Source organism: Lissotriton helveticus, chromosome 5_1 (genome assembly GCF_964261635.1).
Source record: "Lissotriton helveticus chromosome 5_1, aLisHel1.1, whole genome shotgun sequence".
NCBI classification, from domain to species: domain Eukaryota; kingdom Metazoa; phylum Chordata; class Amphibia; order Caudata; family Salamandridae; genus Lissotriton; species Lissotriton helveticus.
The window spans coordinates 2,136,458,240-2,136,481,406 of record NC_136065.1 but is presented as its reverse complement, the minus strand read 5'-3'; the positions used below and the strand labels follow the sequence as shown (position 1 = coordinate 2,136,481,406).

The following is a 23,167-nucleotide window of genomic DNA, read 5'->3' as shown; positions in this document are numbered from 1 at the left end:
TAGGGTCACACAGTCCCAGGAATGTTAGTCAAATCCTGAAGCTATCCCCGTACACCCCCCCCAGCTTACATCCACAAACTGAAAGACGTTGGATTTGTCACAGTGAGTCCATTAAATGTGATTGACAGATACGTTTCTGAGTTTCTGTGGCTGTCACAGGAGGAATTTGTCAATATTTACTTGTCACGCATACAGTATCACTCAGGACTTTGACAGGTAGTAAACATTTAGGGGTCGATTCCGATGCGGTAAAAAGCGCGCCGAATCGTCGTACGGAGAGTTTTTCCCCCGTACGAATCGTACCTATAAACGTCCCATACGTACGATGAAGTACAATTCATACCAGGAGCCGTACTCCGTACGAGTCGTACAAAACACCGTACAACTCTAATCTCCGTACGATTCTCCCTCGGAACCCGCTGTACGCGACATCTGTATGGTTCGCGACTGGTTTTTACGACCCAGCAAGTACGATACGTGTCGGGTACGCACCGTACGACCCTTTTTCTATGGGAGCTGAAACAGCCGTAAAAGCAGAGTTCGTGCCTCGGTGTACGAGCCGTACCCCCATTGTACGATCGGTGTACGAGCCGTACCCCCATTGTACGATCGGTGTACGAGCCGTACCCCATGTACGATCGGTGTACGAGCCGTACCCCATGTACGATCGGGGTACATGGGGTACGGCTCGTACACCGATCGTACATGGGGTACGGCTCGTACACCAATCGTACAATGGGGGTACGGCTCGTACACCCCGGCTCGTACACCCCATGATCGCAGGGGTACGGTGCGTACCCCTGCGATTATGGGGGGTACGGACCGTACGGTGTGTATGTGTTTGTGTGCTTTTCCGTACGACTCGCCCTTACCTGACGTGGACAGTACGAATCGCGTCCTCATACCCCGGTCTGGATCGTACTCGTCGGGTCGTACAGCATGTGTACAAGTCGTACGGTATGTGTACGAGTCGTACAGTTCACGGTTTCAGCCTTGCAATACGTACGGATCGCGACGATTCGGACGGATTCACGGAATACGGATCGTACTTCGTGACTCGGACGGACGGGTACGATTTGTACGGAGAGGGCTCCGGATACAAATCGTACGGACGGTTTTTTTCCCGAATCGGAATCGACCCCTTAGTGTAGGTTTCTTTCATGTGGGATGTTGTGAAGCTAATGAGGCCCTGACCTACAACATGTCTGGCACAATGTGTGCAGAGGTTTGCTGGCTATGTGTCTGTTTGCAGTTGGTCGGTGAGTGGGTGAGAGGAGGTGTGATTATCCTAGACCCCGAACTCAAAAGGGACAGCCAAGTCAACACCATCACCTCCTCCTGCTGGGAAACAACCTTTACATCGCAGTCATTACATCGCACTACCTTTACAACGCAGTCATTACAACGCAACATCCTTTACATGGCATGCCATTACAATACAGCCATTACATGCATGTCACTACAACACATGTCATTACAACGCATGTCACTACAACGCATACCATTACAACACATACCATTACAATGCATAGTTTTTACCCCTACACTATCCAAGACTTACCCTACTGTTGCACTCACTGGAGTGGAAATAGTAATTTTTACCCCTACACTATCCAACACTTACCTTAAATGCAATGTAATGGTATGCGTAGTAATGGTATAATGTGATGTAATGGAATGCGTTGTAAATGTAGTTTCTAAAAATGCGCTGTGATGGCATGCAATGTAAAATCATGCGTTGTAATGAATGTTGCGATGTAAAAACTGCGCTGTAAAGGCATGTATTGTAAATGTTTGCGTTGTAACGTCATACATTCCCTCCTGCTACCACACTCTCCGCCTCTTCTGCAGGACCTTCAAGTATATTCCCCCGAACACAGGAAAATGGTCACACGCCCTCATCATCAGCAGACTGGACTAGGGCAACGCACTTACATTACAGCACCGAAGAGAAACTAATTTATAAAAATGCTTTGGCAATATACAAAAGAGCTATCCTGAAAACTAAAAGGGACTACTTTTCATCCCAGATCGACTTGGCTCAGAATTCAGCTAGGAAGCTGTTCCAAGTTGTCGACTTCCTCGCTAGTCCCCCAACAGGCCCCCCAATGGAGGCATCTCAAGACCTCTGCAATTCTGTAGCTTCATTCTTCTCAACTAAGGTCGCCAATATATACTCCACTTTCACTATCCCTAACTCTCTGGAAATTGCTCGGTCTTACCTTCAGCCCCCTGTCCCCAGACCTACTTTCTCTGCTTTTCACCCGGTCACATCTCAACAAATTAGTAAACTCATTACATCCATAAAGTCAGGATCCCTCCTAGACCCTTGCCCACCCTCCATATCTAACTCTATTGTGGAAGTTATCACCCCCCCTTTGACAGATATTTGCAATTCCATTTTCCAAACTGGAGCCTACCCAGAAATATGGAAGAAGGCAATTATCAAAACTTTGCTTAAAAAATCGTCCCTTGGCCCTAGTGAGTCTGTCAATTACAGACCGATTGCCTGTCTCCCGTTCCCCGCTAAAATCTTTGAATCTGTGATGAACCAACAGCTGTCAGAATTTATTGACACGCATCAGCTTCCTGATGACACGCAGTTTGGTTTCAGGAAGGGCCACGGAACAGAAACCACCCTGATAAAGGCCTCTGATGAAATTAGGAACATCTTAGACCATGGTGGGGCGGCGGTCCTTATACTTTTAGATCTATCCGCCGCCTTCGACACAGTTGATCACAACATCTTGATCAGCCGTGTCGCAGCCTTGGGGGTCAACCATTTGGCCAAGGGCTTGCTCACCTCTTTTTTGGCCAACCGTACGCAGGCGGTGAGGTTGGGGGAGTTTCACCCTACCCTGTGGGGTACCCCAAGGCTCATCGTTAAGCCCTACATTATTTAACATATATATAGCGGACTTCGCGAGCGTTATAAAAGCGCACGGACTATCCTTAACCACCTACGCCGATGACACACAGCTGGTGTTGGCGGTACACAGGGACGGACCGGCAGTTGCCTCGAGATTCCAGGAGGGGATGCTAGCCATCTGCTCCTGGATGTGGAGGAACTGCTTGGAACTTAACTCGGCCAAAACCGAGGTTATGACCTTTGGCACCCTTTCACCGGATTGGTCCCCCATCTGGTGGCCCAAGCAAATGGGGCCTCCACCGATCCCGGTGACCAAGGTCAGAAACCTGGGAGTCATTTTCGACGATAGGTTGTCATTTAAACATCATGTCAATTCAGTAGTCTCTTCCTCTTTTTTCATACTGAAGAAAATAAAAAAACTACTCCCATACCTGCCAGCTTCAGCTGGAAAAACTTTGATCACCACCTTGGTTTTTTCAAAAATGGACTACAGTAATGCGCTATTTATTAATACGCAAGAACAAGTCCTAAACAAGCTGCAGTCCATTCAAAACGCGGCAGCCAGAGTTCTGCTCGGCATACCCAAACATCACTCTACTTCTTTGGCAATACGCCATCTCCATTGGTTACGAGTCAGGAACAGGATCAAATTCAAGGCACTCTGTATCGCCTATAAAGCCATACATGAGACTGGGCCTCGTTTCTTGAGGAATGCATTTCAGATCTATGCCCCAAAAAGACTGCTACGATCAGCCTCTACTTTCCTGCTACCCGTTCCCCGCACCAGAACTTCAACTTGGGGAGACAGACGTTTTCTGGTGGTGACCCCCAAACTTTGGAACTCCCTACCCCTGTCGATCAAAATCAGTCCCACGCTTATCTCCTTCCGAAGAGCCTTGAAGACCTGGTTATTCGATCAATGATCCCATCCGCTGGTCCTGTCCCTCAAAGATCAAAAGCGCCGAGACACCCTAGGGTATTTGTCGCGCTATACAAATTGCGCAAACATAAACATAAACACTTTACACCGGGATCAACAAGAACCTCACCCACAAACTCCAGAACGTCTAGAACGCCGCCACCAGACTTGTGCTCAACCTACAGCGCCACTGTCACATCAGCCAACACCAACGGACCCTACATTGGCTCCCCGTGGAGAAGAAAATCACCTTCAAGCTTCTCACCCATGCACACAAGCCCCTCCACAACACCAGACCCACCAACCAGAACCACCGCCTCACGTTGCAGGCTCCCCAATGCTCCCTCGCAACTGTACCTCGAATCAAGAAAAGCAGGACAGGAGGGCGCTCCTTCTCCTTCCTCGCGGCCAAGGCATGGAACTCCCTCCCTCTCCACCTCCGACAGACTGCATCGCTCCCTAAGTTCCTAAAGGCCCTCAAGATCTGGGTCTTTGACGGAACTCAGTAATCCAGCTGGATCTGCGACACCCCCGACCCTCCTCTCTCTCAGCGCCTTTAGACCCGTTCTGGGTGAGTATTCGCGCTCTACAAATCCATTGATTGATTGAGTTTCCACTACATACCTTATAATGGCTGTCCCTCACTTACAAAGCCCAGAAAATGGAGTCCGGGTTTGTTAGGGCACCTCTGCTCATGCAGGGGCACCCTGGCACTTAGAACTATGCACCCTGCCCTTGGACTGAGGGCCTACCTTAGGGGTGACTTATAGGTTTAAAGTGCAGTGACCGGGATGTAAGGGAACCCATATATCCAAAGTGAAAGGTGCAAGCACCCATTCACGCAGACTGCGAAAGCAGCTCTGCAGACACAGTTTACACGGGCTCCCATGGGTGGAGCAATATGGCTGCAGCTCATGGGAGACCCCTGGCGCACCAATGCATTGGGTACCTCAGAACCATATACTAGGGACTTACGGTGGTACTCCAGTATGCCAATTGTGTGGTGTACAAAGTACTTACCGTTGAATTTAGAGGAGAGAGCACTCACACTGGGGACCTGGCTAGCAGGATGCAAGCGAAGTACAGTCAAAACACCCTGACAGCAGGCAAAAAGTGGGCGCCAGTGAGAGGTACCGGACCTGATATAATGTTTGTCAGCCTGCTCAGCAAACCCCAAAATACAAGACTGTATTCTCTACTGATGACGGTTAATAAACCAGAAACACGTGTCTAGAGATCAGCACCATCTGCGCCAACCTTTGCGAAATACTCAAAAATATCGGAGCGAGCTACAAGAGACTGCATTTCCCAGAATGCCAGGGGCGAACCTTGCCTAAGAGGTCAGCGGTGTGCTCCCACATCCTGTTGTCTATTTAAAGTACTCCCGTGAGTCACTGAGCTGACGAGCTCGTGGATTAAGCACCTGCGCACCAGTGAGAGGTACCGGACCTGATATAATGTTTGGCAGCCTACTCAGCAAACCCCAAAATACAGGACTGTATTCTCTACTGATGACGGTTAATAAACCAGAAATACGTGTCAGCGGTGTGCTCCCACATCCTGTTGTCTATAAAAAGTGGGGGTATCTAGGCCATAAAGTCCCTACTTTCCAACAGGCCCTATATTGGAAGCGTGAATGAGACAATCTTTCTTGAAATTGCAAATCCAGTGAAAGGAATCGAAGGACGCCCACAGTCGTGTGTACGCAAAATATTAATTCAGAGTGAACGGACCTGGCGTTCTCTAGACCTACCAGTTTTCACTGTGTGAGCAATTTGAAAAAATAATCTCTGCTGTCGCCTGCTCTCTCGATGCAAGGCCTATGTTTGATGAATATGTATATTTACTTTAACTTTTCTCATCAATCCTACCCTTGCTTCCAAGGAACGCAGCCAAGTTATGCAGTGCTCCTGCCGACAGCTGGCTCCCATCGGCCTCCCAGCTAAGGAGCAACAGCGCATGTGCGCTCTGGTCACTTCCTGTTTCCTACCGTCAGCCGCGTGTTCAGGCTTGGGTGGGAACATAAACAAATGGGGCATGGGCTTCAGACCACGCAATCGCTAAATGTTTCCAAGAAACCTAATACACCCTTGTGGGTTTGATAAACGCTTGAGACACTACCACCATTTGTCACCCCGAGTGGGCTGGGTATGCTCAGACGTGAGTCCCGTGCTCTCCAGGGGCCACTGGAGTCAAGCAAGCCGGGCTGATGAGGGCTGAAAGCCCGAAACCGGTCCTTGGATGCTTGTTTCCAGTCCAGGGAGGACCTGGCCTGGCAGTTGGGGCTGGACTGTTCCCATGAGGCACAGGGTCAAGACTGATTTGTATTTGGCCATGTCTGAACTGGGGTGGTCTGGTGAGCAAAATAACGATAGATTTAACCCAGATCTGTGACTGGGGGTGAATGTTCTGCCATTTTGCAACATTCCGTCCATCAATTGTTGTTTTTGCATGAGTTAATACCACGGCACAATAGTGAGATGTAGGGCTCAAAAACTCCTCCCAGATTTCAGCCTCTTTGCATCTCATCAGCGAGCTGTGTCTTATCGGCTGTGGCTCAGCACGCATGGAACCTGCGTGGTCATGGGTGGAATCCTTACATGAGTCCAGAAAGTTACAGATGAAAATGTTGTCACAAAAGGCTCAATTTCCTACTCATTTTTCTTTATTTCAACAGTTAGTTTCTTTGGGAAACCCTCGAGGGATTTACACATATAACATTCACAGTGTCTAAATAAGCACCACAGAGGCATGCTGACAGTTACTTTACGTGCCATTCCAAGCCAGACGGACAGAGCCACGAAGTACACTGACCACAGGTGTGGAAATCTATGGCCCTCAAAGGGGAAAGCCCTGTCCCTAGACTAGAAATCCGTTCGCAGAGCGAGGAGGATGGGTGTGTCGTAAGGAATCTGCTGCTATATAGAGTCTATACCAGATAAGGCGTTACCGAAGGTAAGTCACGTGTTTATCTAATATAGACTGCTAGCCACTGATTCCTTTACCTTAGAATATATATCCAAGCAATACCTCCCTTGAGAAGGTTCTGAAGTTCAATTTCACAGGAGGAAGTCGTACAAGGCCAAACAGGCAAAGTCCCCATCCCTACAGACCTGACTGGCAGTAGAGTTTGGTGAACGTGTGCAGGGACGCCCATGTCGCTGCCTGGCCGATGTCCAGGACTGGAACTCTGTGTGCTAACACAGCTTTAGCTCTGGTGGAATGAGCACGCAAACCCTTGCTTCTTAGCCAAGCGCAGCAGATTTTGATACAGAGAACAGTCCATCAGGAGATGGTTCTCTTCTGTACTGCCCATCCTTTCTTTGCTCCGACATACCCCAAGAGGAGTTGTCCGTCCACCAGGAATTCTTTCTTGTGGTCAAGGTAGAACTACAATGCTTTTCCTTCGTTGGAGGGATGAGGTGGAGTGTAAAATGTAGTCAGAGTGAGGGTTTGGCCTACGTGAAATGGAGTGACCACTTTCGGAAGAAAGGAAGCTCTCGTACGAAGCATCAGTTTGTCTGGGCAGATGTTCAGATAAGGAGGTTTGAATGACGGGGTTTGAAGCTACTGACCTTCTGGGCAGATGGTACTGCCGGCAGGAAGGCCATCTTGATGGTAAGGAGCCTGAGAGCACAGTTATGCATGGGCTCAAATTAAGGTCCAACCAAGGTATAATGAAAGGAAGGGGACGAAACATATGTTGCCAACCTTTCAAAAACCTATGTACAATTAAGGATTGGAAAAGATAAGGTTGGTCAGGCAACCGAAGAGAAGCAGCAATTGCAGAAAGATACCCCTTAACAGTGCCCAGAGCGGAGCCCTGCTGGGCAAGGGAAAGTACGTACAGGAGAACCTGCGAATGGAGGGCAGAAAGGGGATGAATGTGTCCTTCTGTACACCATGCCACATATTTTGCCCAACAGCAGCCCCCCTACTATGATAAATGCAATTAATATTTTAGATTTTAGATTTATCTAACAAAAACAGGTCCATGAAACCGGATAAGTAATGCAAATGTGACGGCGCCAGGTGTGTTAAAAGTGCAAAGGTCACATAAAAGAGAAACAAGGAAAGGGCGCGACTCACTCTGGACAGCAATGTCACCCCATATTCTCTTATTCCACAATATTACCAATTATCTTCCATTGCCTCTTGCAGTGCAAACGTAGAGTGCGGGTTTGACAAAAGACGTTTTTTTTATTTGCTAAAAGAGGTAGTGGAGACATCAAGCTAAGGAAAAAACACATTGCTCGGCCCCCCTCAAACTAAACTATATGCACTCAACATTGTATCTTGATAAGCGACCTGTCCACTTTCCAGTTGGTGCAAAATTTGCAGTCAAAGTCGAAAGGTATTGATAAGAATCGTCCAATCAGGATATTAAGATGTTCCCTTGGACCTCGCTGTTCCGCGTCATGCTCTGAAATGCCACTTCCATTTTGTCTAGAGAGTAAAGTGCTAAAGTGCCTGTGCAAAGCGCTGAACGAGTGCAACGGAGGACCTTGGAAACACTGCACAGCAGGAGTGTGGGACATTCCTCGTGCTCCCTTCACACTGCGGCGTCTGCACCTTTATCTGACGTCAGCCTCTCAGCTATTATAATCCATGTTATGAAGGGGCAATCCCTCGGGGACATCCGCCTTTAAACTCAGGAGTGGGGCGCGGGGGCAGGTCCTGATGCCCTTCTGATTACATACATCGCCCCTGAGAGCTTTATGTTCAGTCAACAGCTCGGGCCGTTGATGCGATGAGTCAGGCCTCCTTCCGTGTGTCGACACAGAGTCTGCCTTTGTCACACAAAGGTTCCTTCACCACAACGACAGCAGGTGATGGCTTGACCCGGGTCGGACCGCGCCTGAAGCAGGTCGCTTCTATGAAAGACTTTAAGTCAATCCGATAAGTAGATTGAGGCGGAGTTGTTGATAAGAGTCGACGGCTGTCCACGCGCGGCTTCTTTTGCTAAAGTCTCTCTTATCCTACTCTAATACATCTTCTCCATGTGCTTGTTTAGAGATATTCTAAAGAGGGCGCGTGGGAGTCTTAATTCTTGTTGTTCTTTTGCCTCCAGGACGCTAGTGGCCAGATCAGAGACTGCGACCTACTATTTGTTTTTGGTAATGCGGGTTGGATTTCTTACTTGGCCACAGCACCCAGTGTGGACTGATAGTAGTGACGTATATTTAAGTACTAAGCCGTGCTGTACGAACACTTGGTTTAGCAGAACACATTCCAGCCACAATTGGGTCAGAAGAGGCGGGAAAGAATGCGGAACGCCTTTCTTTGAGCAGAATTTAAAAAGGCTGCAAACTTCCCCAGAAAAACCCTTGTGCAGAAGCCGATTGTCGGAATAAGTTTGGCTTTTATCACTGCGAGAAGAGGCGCCAGGGTTGGGGTTTGCAATTTGTGGAGTAAGCAATGAAATGCTGCAAACAATGAGGCGGTCGTTGGGTTAAATGAATGTAGATGCAAACGAAAAGAGAGGCATTCCTGCAGCCAGGCATGGAGGGAGGTATTTATACCAAGTACCTCGAGAGACTGGCAGACCGCTCGGGAGCCAGCTTCCTTTCTTCCTGACCTTCCTTCCAAACACCAGGTTTGGGTTTTTGTGAGCTTCACCACCATTTAATTTTTTGGCCCAATAAGCTTGGAGTCTCTTTAAAAGCCTCTGAAGCCCAATGCTTGGCAACCTCATCAGAATGACATCATCAGCGTACTGTGATGACGTCACCTGAGGATGTCCACGCCTTGGTGGTTGGGGTTCAGCTGCCTCAAGGAATGCACTTGGACCCGATATCAACAGATTGAAAAGCACTGGGGCCAGAACGCACCCTTGTTTCGCGCTCCTTTTGCCTTCTTTTTTGGTCATATATTGCTTTTCCAATATTGTTCTGTGTATGGAGCGGCGCCAGAGAGCCTGGCCTCAAGATGGCCGCCGTTCAGTGACGCTCAGCCGGCCGACTATGTAATCCGTCAAAAACCCTGTGAATGAGCACCTAATACTGCATTTAAGACTCGGAGGAAGATTAATTGTGAAGACGTGCTGCTCTTGACCCCGGGCCAACACTATTTCATCAAATGCAGAGCAGCGCCTGCAGAAGCGGCCTACTGTTACATGAATTGGTGGGGGCCTGGGAGCTAAGGCTGTCGGCCGGGCATGCTGTGCCACAGAGGCACGGCGGAGGTGGAGTGAGAGGCACTGTCCAACCTGTTGCCCCATCCCGACCAAGCTGTGGCCGAACTATCATGGTCCTGGGCTACCGAGATGTGAAAACCTGGAATGTGATCTTTGTGTGAAGATGCGGGCGGACTGGTGGAGAGGAATGGATGTGGAAGCAGTGATGGTGCTCCCAGCCTGATTGGCATAGCTCGTGACATGTAGTTGAAACGACAGAGGCACGGTGGCGCCCTTGCTCAACCCCTCATGCACCTCAGCTGAGGCCCACTGGTTAGTGCACAGCAAGCCGATACGAGCATGCTTTGGGGTCCAGCAATACTACCCATGGTGGTGGGAGAACTGACCCGCAGTGTGGGTGACGCAGTTGGAGTGTATTGCTCGGGGTCATTCCTCAGGAGGTGAACGGTAACCCTTCCTCTCCCTGTGGGTGCCCTCACATCAGGAGTTTACTATAGCACTTCATAACTCTGGCTGCAACTTACAACTCTGGGGCCCACATCGTTTCCATGCTTCAGAGGCCTATCAATATATGGCTTTGGGCATGGAGGGGTAAGACGGCAGACCCAGGGTGCGCTTACAGGCAGCAAATGTGATTTATTGCCATATGGCCTCACCGCCTTAGTGCCTTGAGTATTATATACATTGTGTGCCTTGAGAAGAGCTGCGCTACTGAGCTGCTCAAGCCCCTCTGCCTTCGGCATCTCATAGTCTTTGTGTGGCGGGACCACATGACTTTTAGATCAAATCCTTATGATACTGCTGCCTTGAGGGGCCATACCCCAGTCCTGGCCCTGTACTTTGGTGTTGCTGTAGTGCTTGGAATAGCGGGATTCTCCTCACAGTACATTGAAATGGGTATGCAAGACCAAAAGCAGTCCAAGTTACTTTCTGAAAGCAAGAGGCCTACAAGAACCGCGAGCGGTGCCCGGAACCAGAGCGCCTTGCCAACTGTGGCAACTGGAGATCCCTCTTCAGAAGATATTAGACGTCCGCTCACTGACATGAAGCGTAGCCTGCAAAAAACAACAAGTGATGGACTGAATGTGGATCAATGTCACACACTCCCCCAGTCAAAAGATCTGGGCCCAAATCCATCGTTTTTTTGCACTCCACACCACCCTGGGTCAGATAATGGCTTTATGCAAATCAGCTCTGACCCTGTTGCCCCATGGGAACAGTCCAGTCCGAACTACAACAGCCATATCTTTCCCAGACCGGAATCAAGCATCCGAGGACCGGACCGGTTTCGAGGTAACACCTCTCTTCAGCCCGGCTAGCTTGACTCCAAGTGGTGTGGAGTGCCTGGGACCCACGTCTGGGCATCCCCAGCGCACTTAGGGCGGCAATTGCAAAAAACAACAAGTGATGGACTGAATGTGGATCAATGTCACACACTCCCCCAGTCAAAGTAATGCCAGAAACTGGTCCCCGGAAGCTTGTTTCCTTTCCAGTGAAGAATTGGCTTGGTAGTTTGGTCTGCCCTGTTCCCATGATGCACTGGGCCAGGGACAGACTAATTTGCATATAGCCAGGTTCTGAACTGGGATGGTGCAGTGAGCTAAAAAACGGTGATGGATCAAGCCCTGATCTGTTGACTGGGTAGGAGTGTTCTGATTAACTCAGATACTCTGTCCATCACCACCCCCTTTTGAAATTATTTTGGCCACCACAAGTGTGGAAGGGTATGCTCAGACGTGAGTCCCTTGCTCACTGCACCATCAGGATTCAAGCAAGCCGGGCCGAAGACGGCTGTAATGCCAGAAACTGGTCCCCGGAAGCTTGTTTCCTTTCCAGTGAAGAATTGGCTTGGTAGTTTGGTCTGCCCTGTTCCCATGATGCACTGGGCCAGGGACAGACTAATTTGCATATAGCCAGGTTCTGAACTGGGATGGTGCAGTGAGCTAAAAAACGGTGATGGATCAAGCCCTGATCTGTTGACTGGGTAGGAGTGTTCTGATTAACTCAGATACTCTGTCCATCACCACCCCCTTTTGAAATTATTTTGGCCACCACAAGTGTGGAAGGGTATGCTCAGACGTGAGTCCCTTGCTCACTGCACCATCAGGATTCAAGCAAGCCGGGCCGAAGACGGCTGTAATGCCAGAAACTGGTCCCCGGAAGCTTGTTTCCTTTCCAGTGAAGAATTGGCTTGGTAGTTTGGTCTGCCCTGTTCCCATGATGCACTGGGCCAGGGACAGACTAATTTGCATATAGCCAGGTTCTGAACTGGGATGGTGCAGTGAGCTAAAAAACGGTGATGGATCAAGCCCTGATCTGTTGACTGGGTAGGAGTGTTCTGATTAACTCAGATACTCTGTCCATCACCACCCCCTTTTGAAATTATTTTGGCCACCACAAGTGTGGAAGGGTATGCTCAGACGTGAGTCCCTTGCTCACTGCACCATCAGGATTCAAGCAAGCCGGGCCGAAGACGGCTGTAATGCCAGAAACTGGTCCCCGGAAGCTTGTTTCCTTTCCAGTGAAGAATTGGCTTGGTAGTTTGGTCTGCCCTGTTCCCATGATGCACTGGGCCAGGGACGGACTAATTTGCATATAGCCAGGTTCTGAACTGGGATGGTGCAGTGAGCTAAAAAACGGTGATGGATCAAGCCCTGATCTGTTGACTGGGTAGGAGTGTTCTGATTAACTCAGATACTCTGTCCATCACCACCCCCTTTTGAAATTATTTTGGCCACCACAAGTGTGGAAGGGTATGCTCAGACGTGAGTCCCTTGCTCACTGCACCATCAGGATTCAAGCAAGCCGGGCCGAAGACGGCTGTAATGCCAGAAACTGGTCCCCGGAAGCTTGTTTCCTTTCCAGTGAAGAATTGGCTTGGTAGTTTGGTCTGCCCTGTTCCCATGATGCACTGGGCCAGGGACAGACTAATTTGCATATAGCCAGGTTCTGAACTGGGATGGTGCAGTGAGCTAAAAAACGGTGATGGATCAAGCCCTGATCTGTTGACTGGGTAGGAGTGTTCTGATTAACTCAGATACTCTGTCCATCACCACCCCCTTTTGAAATTATTTTGGCCACCACAAGTGTGGAAGGGTATGCTCAGACGTGAGTCCCTTGCTCACTGCACCATCAGGATTCAAGCAAGCCGGGCCGAAGACGGCTGTAATGCCAGAAACTGGTCCCCGGAAGCTTGTTTCCTTTCCAGTGAAGAATTGGCTTGGTAGTTTGGTCTGCCCTGTTCCCATGATGCACTGGGCCAGGGACAGACTAATTTGCATATAGCCAGGTTCTGAACTGGGATGGTGCAGTGAGCTAAAAAACGGTGATGGATCAAGCCCTGATCTGTTGACTGGGTAGGAGTGTTCTGATTAGCTCAGATACTCTGTCCATCACCACCCCCTTTTGAAATTATGAAGCGTAGCCTAGCACAACTGATTCAAAAGCAGACTATGCAACCAACAGGCTCGATCCATTGAACCAACTGATTGATAAACTCCTGACTGACCAGCATAAGAGCCAAGTTTCTGTGCCACATCCTGTAATGAACCGCTGCTGCGTATGGAAATGGTATTAAATGTCATATAGGCAAAAAATAAGAATCTAGAAGAACGATCAGTGTGCAATAATGTGTGCATTGTCGGCCTCCCAGAATCCCCAGCCATGGACAAGATGGAAGGTGAAGTTGAAACAATGTTTCGCTCCCTGTTCGGAGAGGCTCTGACGTTCATGTTCTCTGTAGAGCGAAGGCATCGCTGCCATGGACCCGCACCCCCCTCTGGTAGCACTCGCACAGCACGCCTGCTATACTACAAAGATCGAGAGACCACACTGCGATTAGCAAGGGAGAAAAGAGAGATACATTACTATGGCAATCGACTCTCTTTATACCCAGAGCTCACCGTTGCTTTCCAGCAGCTGTAGTTTCTCTCAGCTAAATAAGTGCTCATGAAGGCTGGAGTCCAACAGGCACTGGTGTATCCCACCAGGCTTCATGGCACCATGAATGGTAAGACCCACTTCTTCACCAATCCCAAAATGGCTCTCAGTTTCTGTCGCCCACATGCCCATCCCCTTCCAAGGAGAGCACCGCAGCGGATGAAGATACCCTAAGCCGCCTCAGCGACAGTGACCATGGGATCATACTGCGTTGGGACATCGCTTCTGGTCCGTATCAGCCCCTTTCCTCATTTTGAGACTAGGACACCTAAGGGGGGCATCGAATGGAAGTAGCCAGCGGGAAGTATCATTCGCTGAGGTTTAACACTGTATTCATCTCTTCACTCCTTCCATACATTTATGTTTCAAGTTTGGTTTTTTACTCACATTTACTGATAGTTATCTCGGCCCCATCTCCCTGTGAGAGGGGGCATCTGCCTACATTCCTGGAATGAATCCCAATGACAGGTTCTGGCTTTTGAACACATAATATTTAAATTTGCATAGGAGCAAAAGTCATGAGACCTATCAGCATAGTGACAAATGTATGTTGTGGCTATTGCTATTAGATGACAAGATCACTAGGCAGTACATATTGTTGGAACCAAGTAGAGGAGTCCCATGCGAAGATACTGTGAGAACTGGGTCACATATTTGTTAGCAAATCTGACGTGCCCATAATATCAGCATTTATTGTTAAAAACAGAAAGGGTGAGGGACCCGCCCCATTCCCCACACCCATGAAGCACCTAGTGTCAATACAAGCAGCTGTATATAGCACGTATCAGTGTTGAAATGCATAATGGGGGCACAAGTGCGACCAGGGGTCTATGGAGTCCCTCACAGTGGTATCCCCCGGTGCTTGTTCACTCCTTGGTGGAGAGGATACTGTGCAGTGCAAGGGCCCAGGCGTGCACCGAGGAGGAGAGCTGCTCCGAGATGCTGCACCCTCCTCTTTCATTGGTTCCCTCAATCCCTCCTGTGCCCATGCACAGTCCAGGGAACCTCTGCCCTTTGTGGCACCTGTGGACACCACCCGCCTGATGAGTCCTTGCTCCACTTCTCTACCTGTGGGTCCCCTGCTGCTTTCCATCCCTGTATTATTTGTTGTCTGTCCAGGATAAGAGCTGGACCGATAAACCTCATTGTGACCTCATTAGCAGGCGTGAATTGAGGCCCAACTGACACATTGCAGGGGACAGCTCTATATTTTGATCTGTGACGTCATTATCAAAATGAAGGACTTCTGCCCAGTAGTCAGAAAGATGTGAGCCTGTGGGACATCTCTGCCCCTGTGGTAGCACACCTGAAGCAAGTGTGCTGAGCATCTGTTAATCCTACTGGGTATAATATATGCCCTGTGGATGAAGTAGGAATTAATTTATTTAAGTTGTGCACTCCTAGAGACTCTTGGAACCTCATCCGGCGCTTTTACCCAACCTACCTCTGTAATGGGGACCCCCCCCCCCACATCCTACGCCCATTGATCTTTGAGGGCGTTTACGCAAGTATTCATATGTGCTCTCAGTGCTCCATAAAGTCCTGAGGCAGCCTTGTACGTACCCAGGGTGGAACATATAAAGTGGCATAACTGGTGTGTCATGGGTTCACCGCCACCTGCCCCTTCCCCCTCCAGTCCTCTTTAAGAGCTTCTACCAGGGAACCATGCAGCAGAAACTGCCCAGCCGGGAGGTGGAACTCCACCCTTAAATCCTCAAAGGGCAGGACTTCATTGGTCCAGAATAGATGACCCAGAGTCCCGAACAGTTGCCCTGTCCTCTCAAGTAGTCACCTCCAATTGCCCTTATGAAGGAGTAGAGTCAGGTACTGTCATGGGATATTGGGTGAGTAGGGGGCCGGGGCCTCTGTACACCTTTTCTACAGGCATCCAACCCAAGAGTCTCTGACCACTTTCCGCAGTCCATGGTCTTCTGTTCTGGTCAGTTTCGGGTCTAATAGTATTCGCATCAATAACCGCAGTGGTCGGTGTAGACCTTGACTGTCCACCACCCCACACAGCCAAAATATACCCATCCCATAGGCCACTGCAGCTGTGCCGCCAGGTAGTACCTTTCAAAGTCTGGGTACAGTGTCTCGACGGTGAGCATGTGGCTACAGTACCTGTTCTCGACGTCAAGCGGGAATGCCGTTTTTATGCCCTTTCTTGGACACTTTAGATATACCTCTTGGGCAGTCACTAGTGTAAGATGAAGGTGTAGAGGTAGATGGATAATTTGTTCGTCACCCCTCTTGACATTTTAAGGCTGGTTCTTGATGCCTTTCTTGCAGACCACGCAGTCTGATCCTCGGCCTATCCTTCGTTTTGCCAGGTCTGCAGTTTTCTTGGCGGTCATCTTCAGGAAGACGTAAGATAAAGAGTTCATCAGGGTCTGAATGGATTTCTTTCTCGTCACAGACAGGGCACTTCACAAACAGTGATGTCATTCTGACTGAGAAATATAGTACATTTCTGTCAGAAAGTATTGCCGCTCGTGCTACTGACGCTGTTGCAGCCTGCTTTGTTTGCCTTTTGTGACTGGAGAAGCACTCACTCTGAAACCTCGCTGCTGGATTTGGCAGAGACACCTTGTGGCCGCAGAGGAGAGAGAGGCGCCGGCCCCGGGACTGCGAGGACCAACATACAACACCTTCAGCTGGTCCTCTTCCCGCGTGAGCCGCGCCCCCTCCCAGTGCCACGCCCCCAGCCAAGTCCTTTAACTTCTCGCGGCCCCCGCTTCGCGGGAGCCGCTCGTGCTACTGACGCTGTTGCAGCCTGCTTTGTTTGCCTTTTGTGACTGGAGAAGCACTCACTCTGAAACCTCGCTGCTGGATTTGGCAGAGACACCTTGTGGCCGCAGAGGAGAGAGAGGCGCCGGCCCCGGGACTGCGAGGACCAGCATACAACACCCTCCAGCTGGTCCTCTTCCCGCGTGAGCCACGCCCCCTCCCAGTGCCACGCCCCTTACGATACTCCATTTAATCATACCCTGTTACGCGCATCGCGGGACGCGCGCAGGTCGGAGCTCGGGGCGAAGCCCGGGCAAAGGGCGGGCCGTCTGTGGCCGTCCGGGGACGTATAAGGACGGGCCACCTTATTTTCATTTTAATTTCTACCTCAACCAATATGATTATGTTACCATAGGGTCCTTGGATCGAGCAACAACCGACATCAGCGCGGTAAGTGTAACTTCCGTCTACATGATAGTCGACTCTCAAAGCTGTCAAAATATTTAAACAACCATAGAGCGATAAATATCATTTAAAATCTTCACAAATTTGACTAAGGAAAATTTTATGGCTTTCAAAAAACTCAGATCTCGCACTATATTTATGAAGAGAATGGGCACCGAGGAAGCAGTCAGAAAATCTTCTGACAAGGCAATAAAACAAGGTCAGATAACTGGAACACCTGCAATCAGTAACTACTTTTTAGCTTTATCACCAAAAAAGAAAACTCCTTCACACGTCCAAGAAATTCCTTTAAAAACTGAAATAACAACATCAAATGAGGCAACAGAGCTGCCCCTCCTAGACTTACAAACCACTCAAATCTCAAGTGTTTCGGGCTTCGAATTCAACCAGAAGATTTTATTTTCAACACAGGAATCACAAATCCCGATTCACGAGTCCTCACATCTAACATCTTTAACACCCATAAAACGACTAGGTAGCCTCTCTGGTTCTGAGGATCCTTTTCAAAATGACATAAAGCTGATGGAAAATATCTCAAATCTTCAGTTAAATCCTGACAATTTATTTACCAGGTCCCAGGATCAATCTTTAGAACATAAAACAGACCTGGATATATCATTGGACCCATTTCTCCCTAACGACATTAATTCATCAAATACCGTGACACCTATTTCAAAGGCTCTTTACACCTTACAGGAAATACTGGAATTGGTTCTATCCTTTTTAGGTAATATTTTGGAAAATTCCGATCAAACTTTGGATGTTCAAATTGGTATATTAAAATTTTTGGTAGAAGAAAAGAGGAAAAAAGATCTTTCTGATGCAACAAACAACAAACAGATAATTGATGCGAAGCAGGATAACTACAATACTTCTTCTAATAATATCATAAGTCCTGAATCTAAAATCAAATGTGATATCAGTACCCAAACAACCGATCTAAAAACACTAGATCAATCCAACAAAAAGATACGGAAAAAGCCCAAGGATGTTAAAATATATTCCTTGAAGAATCTTTTTAGAGAAGAGCCTTTATCCACAGCTAAAGAGTTCTCTATTTTTTCGGTTGCCAAAAAACAAAATTTGCAAAAAAAAGGAACCGATGAAGAAGAACAAGGAACCTCCACTAAACTTTCACCTGATGAAGTTGGAGACGACAAGATCCCCCAAACAAAACTTAATAAAGGAATAAAGGGAAAAAATAGAAATAGGAAGCCGTTAAGAAGAATAAATAAAAAGAAATCCCGAAAGCTCAAATTCAAAAATGCAATCACCCCTCAAAATAACAAAGAGGGTCAAAACGATAAAATAATACTCGATTATTCTTCGGTAGAGGCAACTAGTGATACAACAAATACACCATCAATAAAGGTATTGAACCACAAAGCGATTGAATATATACCTTCCAAAGTAACTGATAGAGCAGGTCAAACAAACAAGGAAATAACTGAGAAGAATAAGAAGTTGTCTCTAGGCGGGGAACTAACCGTGACTAATCGTTTACAGTTTGAAGAACTTTTTCCTATTGATAATCTACCATTAAATCGAGGAAGGATAATTAATTTGCTACAGCAAATACATTCTTTACAAACTATAACTAGCAAAGAAATAGATTTGGTGACCTTCCCCATAAAGGAAAATCGTAAAATAGCGGAAGTAATTTTTTGGTCATCAGTTCTTCCTGGGATTATCATAAAGGAACAAGAAATATTACATAAATGCGGCTACGATGTCATCGAAAGATCCCCACCGGAGAACATTAAAATCAAAAACAAGTTTACTGGCCTCCTAGGAACTAACTTGAATATCCCAATTAACAACTGGTATTCCAATAACTCCAATTATGCTGATTCAGGACTAACTTGTTCAAAATTCAGGTAAATAAAGGAGAAAGGAAAGTGTGGAACCAAGACCAAGAAGAAAATGAGGTCAAAAAAACATCAAAGTCTTGGGCTTGGGTCTCGGAGACCATAAATAGTAATAAATTAGATTACCAACAACAACTCACTGTTTAACAATGGTTTAAAGATCACCTCATGGAACATAGCCGGAAAAACAAACAATAAAATGAATGAAGCACTTAATAACTATCCTGATATTTTAGCTATACAGGAAACATGGGCAATAAAATCTTTTAACCAGACGGGCTATTATGTTTACAATATTCCGGCTATAGCAACGAACAGAGGCCATGCTAAGGGCGGATTGGCAATTCTACTGAGTGAGGAGCATTCATGGTTCCAAGCAGTTATCGAGTCCAAATCCGACAACTTCCAATGTATCAAGGTCTCACTGAAGACTCATAACCTTGACCAAAAAAAGGCCTTTCTACTTTTTAATGTGTATATTCCTCCAGGCACCAACCAGGACGTCACCCTGGTGGAAACCATGGATGCAATTGCACAGATAATTGAAGATCGAGCAAATATGTCATATTTAATCATGGGTGACCTGAATGCAAAAATCTCTAATGCCGAGATCAGAAAATGGGCAAATCTATATGAAGAAGAAACGCTGGAATTATCTATCCCAATATTCCCTAAAGGGAAAGCTTCTGACAAAAGAGGAAAATTGTTACTAGCATGCTTGCCAAATTTAAATGGGACAATCCTGAATGGTAATGTGGATGGTGATAGACCGGCGTCTTTTACAAGACGAGGGAATGGATCTCTATCAATAATTGACTATTTAATTTGTGGTATGGAGCTAGTGGATACAGTTTTACACTTGAGCATTAACTTTTCAGATGATAGCGACCATGCTCCTTTAAACTTAAATACTGGTTGGTCGGTAAAGTCCTCCTCGTCGAACCGAATTATGTTCCATAAAAGCAATATTGAAATTAATAACAAACAGAGACGGATCTTTTGGAATTCGGCGACCTTAGACCACATTACTGAAATGATCTCACAAAATCAACTTTTAACTAGTATATACTCCGAAGATCAAATAACAAACTTTGAATGTATTATTACCAACCTTAAAAGAGCACTCCTAAGTAGGATCAAACAAGATAAAAAGAGAAACCACAAGATGTCCAACAAAAATACAATCAGGAGGAAGCTCAATAAACTCATTCGAGGGCAATACCTGAATTTTTCACCTGTAATCCAGCAAGAAATAAACAAATTAAAAAATCAATTAAGAAGAGAGAAGAACAGTCAAAAAAGAATGTTGCAGGATAAAAATTGGGTGGATATTCAAGAGGCGGCGAAAAAATATAATCAAAGAAAATACTGGTCTCTGATTGCCAAAACGACTGGAACAAAAAAGAAACTGCATGCTATACCAGTTCCACCACAAGAATGGGAAATTTATCTAACTGACCTATATAAAGAAAATGTAATTGAATCAGACAGAAATGATACTGATATTACTTCGGAAAACAAATCAAATTCGATAGTAAAAACTACTGCATTTTCTATAGAAATGCATATTAGAAAAGCAAGAAGTACTGCAGCGTCAGGTCCTGATCAAATACCCATTAAGGTTTTGCAGTTATATCCTAAAGAATGGAGTCAGATGCTATCACCATTTTTTAATTATATCTTCTGCACTGGGAGACTACCTAAGTAGTGGCAGGGGAGTATTATAATTCCAATATATAAAAAGGGGAGTCAAAATATCGCTGGCAACTACCGCCAAATAGCGTTGATGGACGCTACTGGAAAAATCTTCGCTGCGGAGGTCTTGGATAGACTAAAAGACTGGTCCTTCTCGCAGGGTCTAATACCTAAGTACCAAGCTGGCTTTCGTCCCAATCATTCAGTCACTGATAACATATCCATTCTCCAGACTATTTTAGACAAATACATCGGGCTGAAATCACAACCAGTGTACGCGGCGTTTATTGACTATTCTACAGCGTTCGATCGCGTAGACAGACCTACATTATGGAAAAAATTGAGGAGACTGGGGATTTCCGAAAATTTACTGCAGATTGTAATTGAGCTCCATACTAACACTTGGTCCCAGGTACAAATGGGGAGTGAAAAAGGACTGACTAAACCGATTAAAACTTCTAATGGCCTTAAACAAGGGTGCCTTCTCGCACCAATTTTATTTTCATTATATCTGAGTGATTTACCATACCATCTGCAACAATGCTCTAGTTTGCCGCCAAAGATTGCTTTGCAAAGCATTCACGCTCTGTTATATGCAGATGATATAGTAATGCTGGACCTTACACCTTTTGGTCTTCAAAAACTACTGGACTCTCTAAATGTCTATTCTAAGGATCATTTTTTAATCCCAAACTTATCAAAAACCAAAGTGGTAGCTTTTTCAGGTAGGAAAAAAAGTGTCAAATACTGTTGAAATCTTGATGGGATCAGAGTAGAGGAAGTAGAAGAATATACTTACCTCGGCAGGATTTTCACAAAGAACTTGTAAAACTCAAAACAAATAAACAACCTAAAGAGAAAATCAGAATTACATGCCGGGGCTCTCTCTAGATTGTACACTGCCACCGGTAATAGGCACTTCTCTTCATTACTAAAAGTGTACAGAGTAAAAATCCCCCCGGTTTTATCTTATGCCACTGAACACATACCAACAAAGCAATGGTCCTATATGGACATAACCGAAGGAAACATTTTGAAGAAAATATTAAAGGTTCCAAGATCAACACCTGTACAAGCTCTCAGATTGGAATTTTCATTAACAAGCACCTATGCTACAGCAATGGCCAATGTCATCAGATGGGCTTATAATATACTGCATGCAAAGGAAGGAACACTGCGATTCTTGTTAAAGACCGAGACATTCGAATTAGAAGCTTTAAAACTTAATTTTTTCAGGAATATGTCTGCGGCATTTAAAATTGCTAATCTTACCAAAGACATTTTGCTTACCTGGTCAAATTCCCAATTGAAACTCTTTTTGAAATGCTTCACACCAAGACTGAGTTTTGACCTTGATCTTGCATATTGTAGTAAGTTATCTACATACAAACCCTTTACCGAGACATTGGAATATAAGCAAATGCGGCCATATTTGGGATTTTGCCTTACGCACGGAGCTAGAAGGGCCATAATAATGTTGCGCTTAGGCATTTTACCTGTATCTACCTTTACCTCCAGAAGGTCACTAGCAGGTTCCCCGATATGTAAATTCTGTCAAGGAGGTGATCAGGACATTGAGCATATTTTATTTGTTTGTCCCCATCCAAATATAGTAATAGCACGAGCAAGATACCTTGACCCGATATATCGGAAATGTAAAATTACTACGGTAAATAATCTGTTATTAGTAGGTAAACAACCACCCAGTGAATGGGTTTGCTACAATTTTTACAAATTTCTAAAGTCTTTTTTAATACTGTATTAATTTCTAATGATCTTCCTTTTGTAAATTTTTTCTTAAGTTTGTGGTCCTCAGTTGAGTACCAAAGCAAATAAAAATCTTTTGAATCTTGAATCTTTGAATCAGAAAGTATTGCAAAAAAACTCCAGTCCTTAAGGACGTCGAGTGAGGTTGGTTAGACTAGGTTTGAAAAATGTTTCTAGAGAAAATAAGACCACAAGGCCAAGCTCATTGCTCCAAGATCCTGTTGACAAGAACCAGAAAAATTAACCAAACCCAACGGTCACGTCTGGCGCGTGATGGGATGCTGAAAGTCACAGAGGCAGTTTTAATGCCTACCTGCTAGCATTGTCCTGCTGTACCTTTATTTTCCTTTATTTAAAAAGAGGTGTATGTCCAATGTTTCTAGTCACTTTAGAAACTGACTATTATAAAACAACTGGATTTTTTTTTCTTAAACAAAAATAAAATGTTGCCATTTCGAGCCCTTTTTGGACTGCAAAGCCTATTATTGTCAATGTATTTATGCTGTATGATTTTTAAAAGAACTTGCACAAATATAGATATATGTTTTGTAAAGTGCTTAGTGATCCCACACGTGGTCAGGACAATTCAGTGCATACGACTAAGGAGGAGGATCCCCTGGAAGAGAACCATGTTGTAATAAAGAGTCAAACAAAAAGGACCCTGCCGTTAGCTGTAACACAGCATCCCCAAGTGTAACACAGTGCAAACAAGGAGGACCCATATTGCAACGAAGTGTCAAACAAACAGGGCCCTCCTTCCCACTGTAAGAAAGCAGCCCACA

The 23,167-nt window shown here is 46.3% G+C and overlaps 1 protein-coding gene across 2 annotated transcripts in view; it reads right to left on the bottom strand.

Moving 5' to 3' along the window:
* Window positions 1–23,167, bottom strand: part of PTGES (prostaglandin E synthase) — a 269,471-nt gene that overhangs the window by 220,779 nt on the left and 25,525 nt on the right. The gene's annotated exons all lie outside the window — the stretch shown is intronic.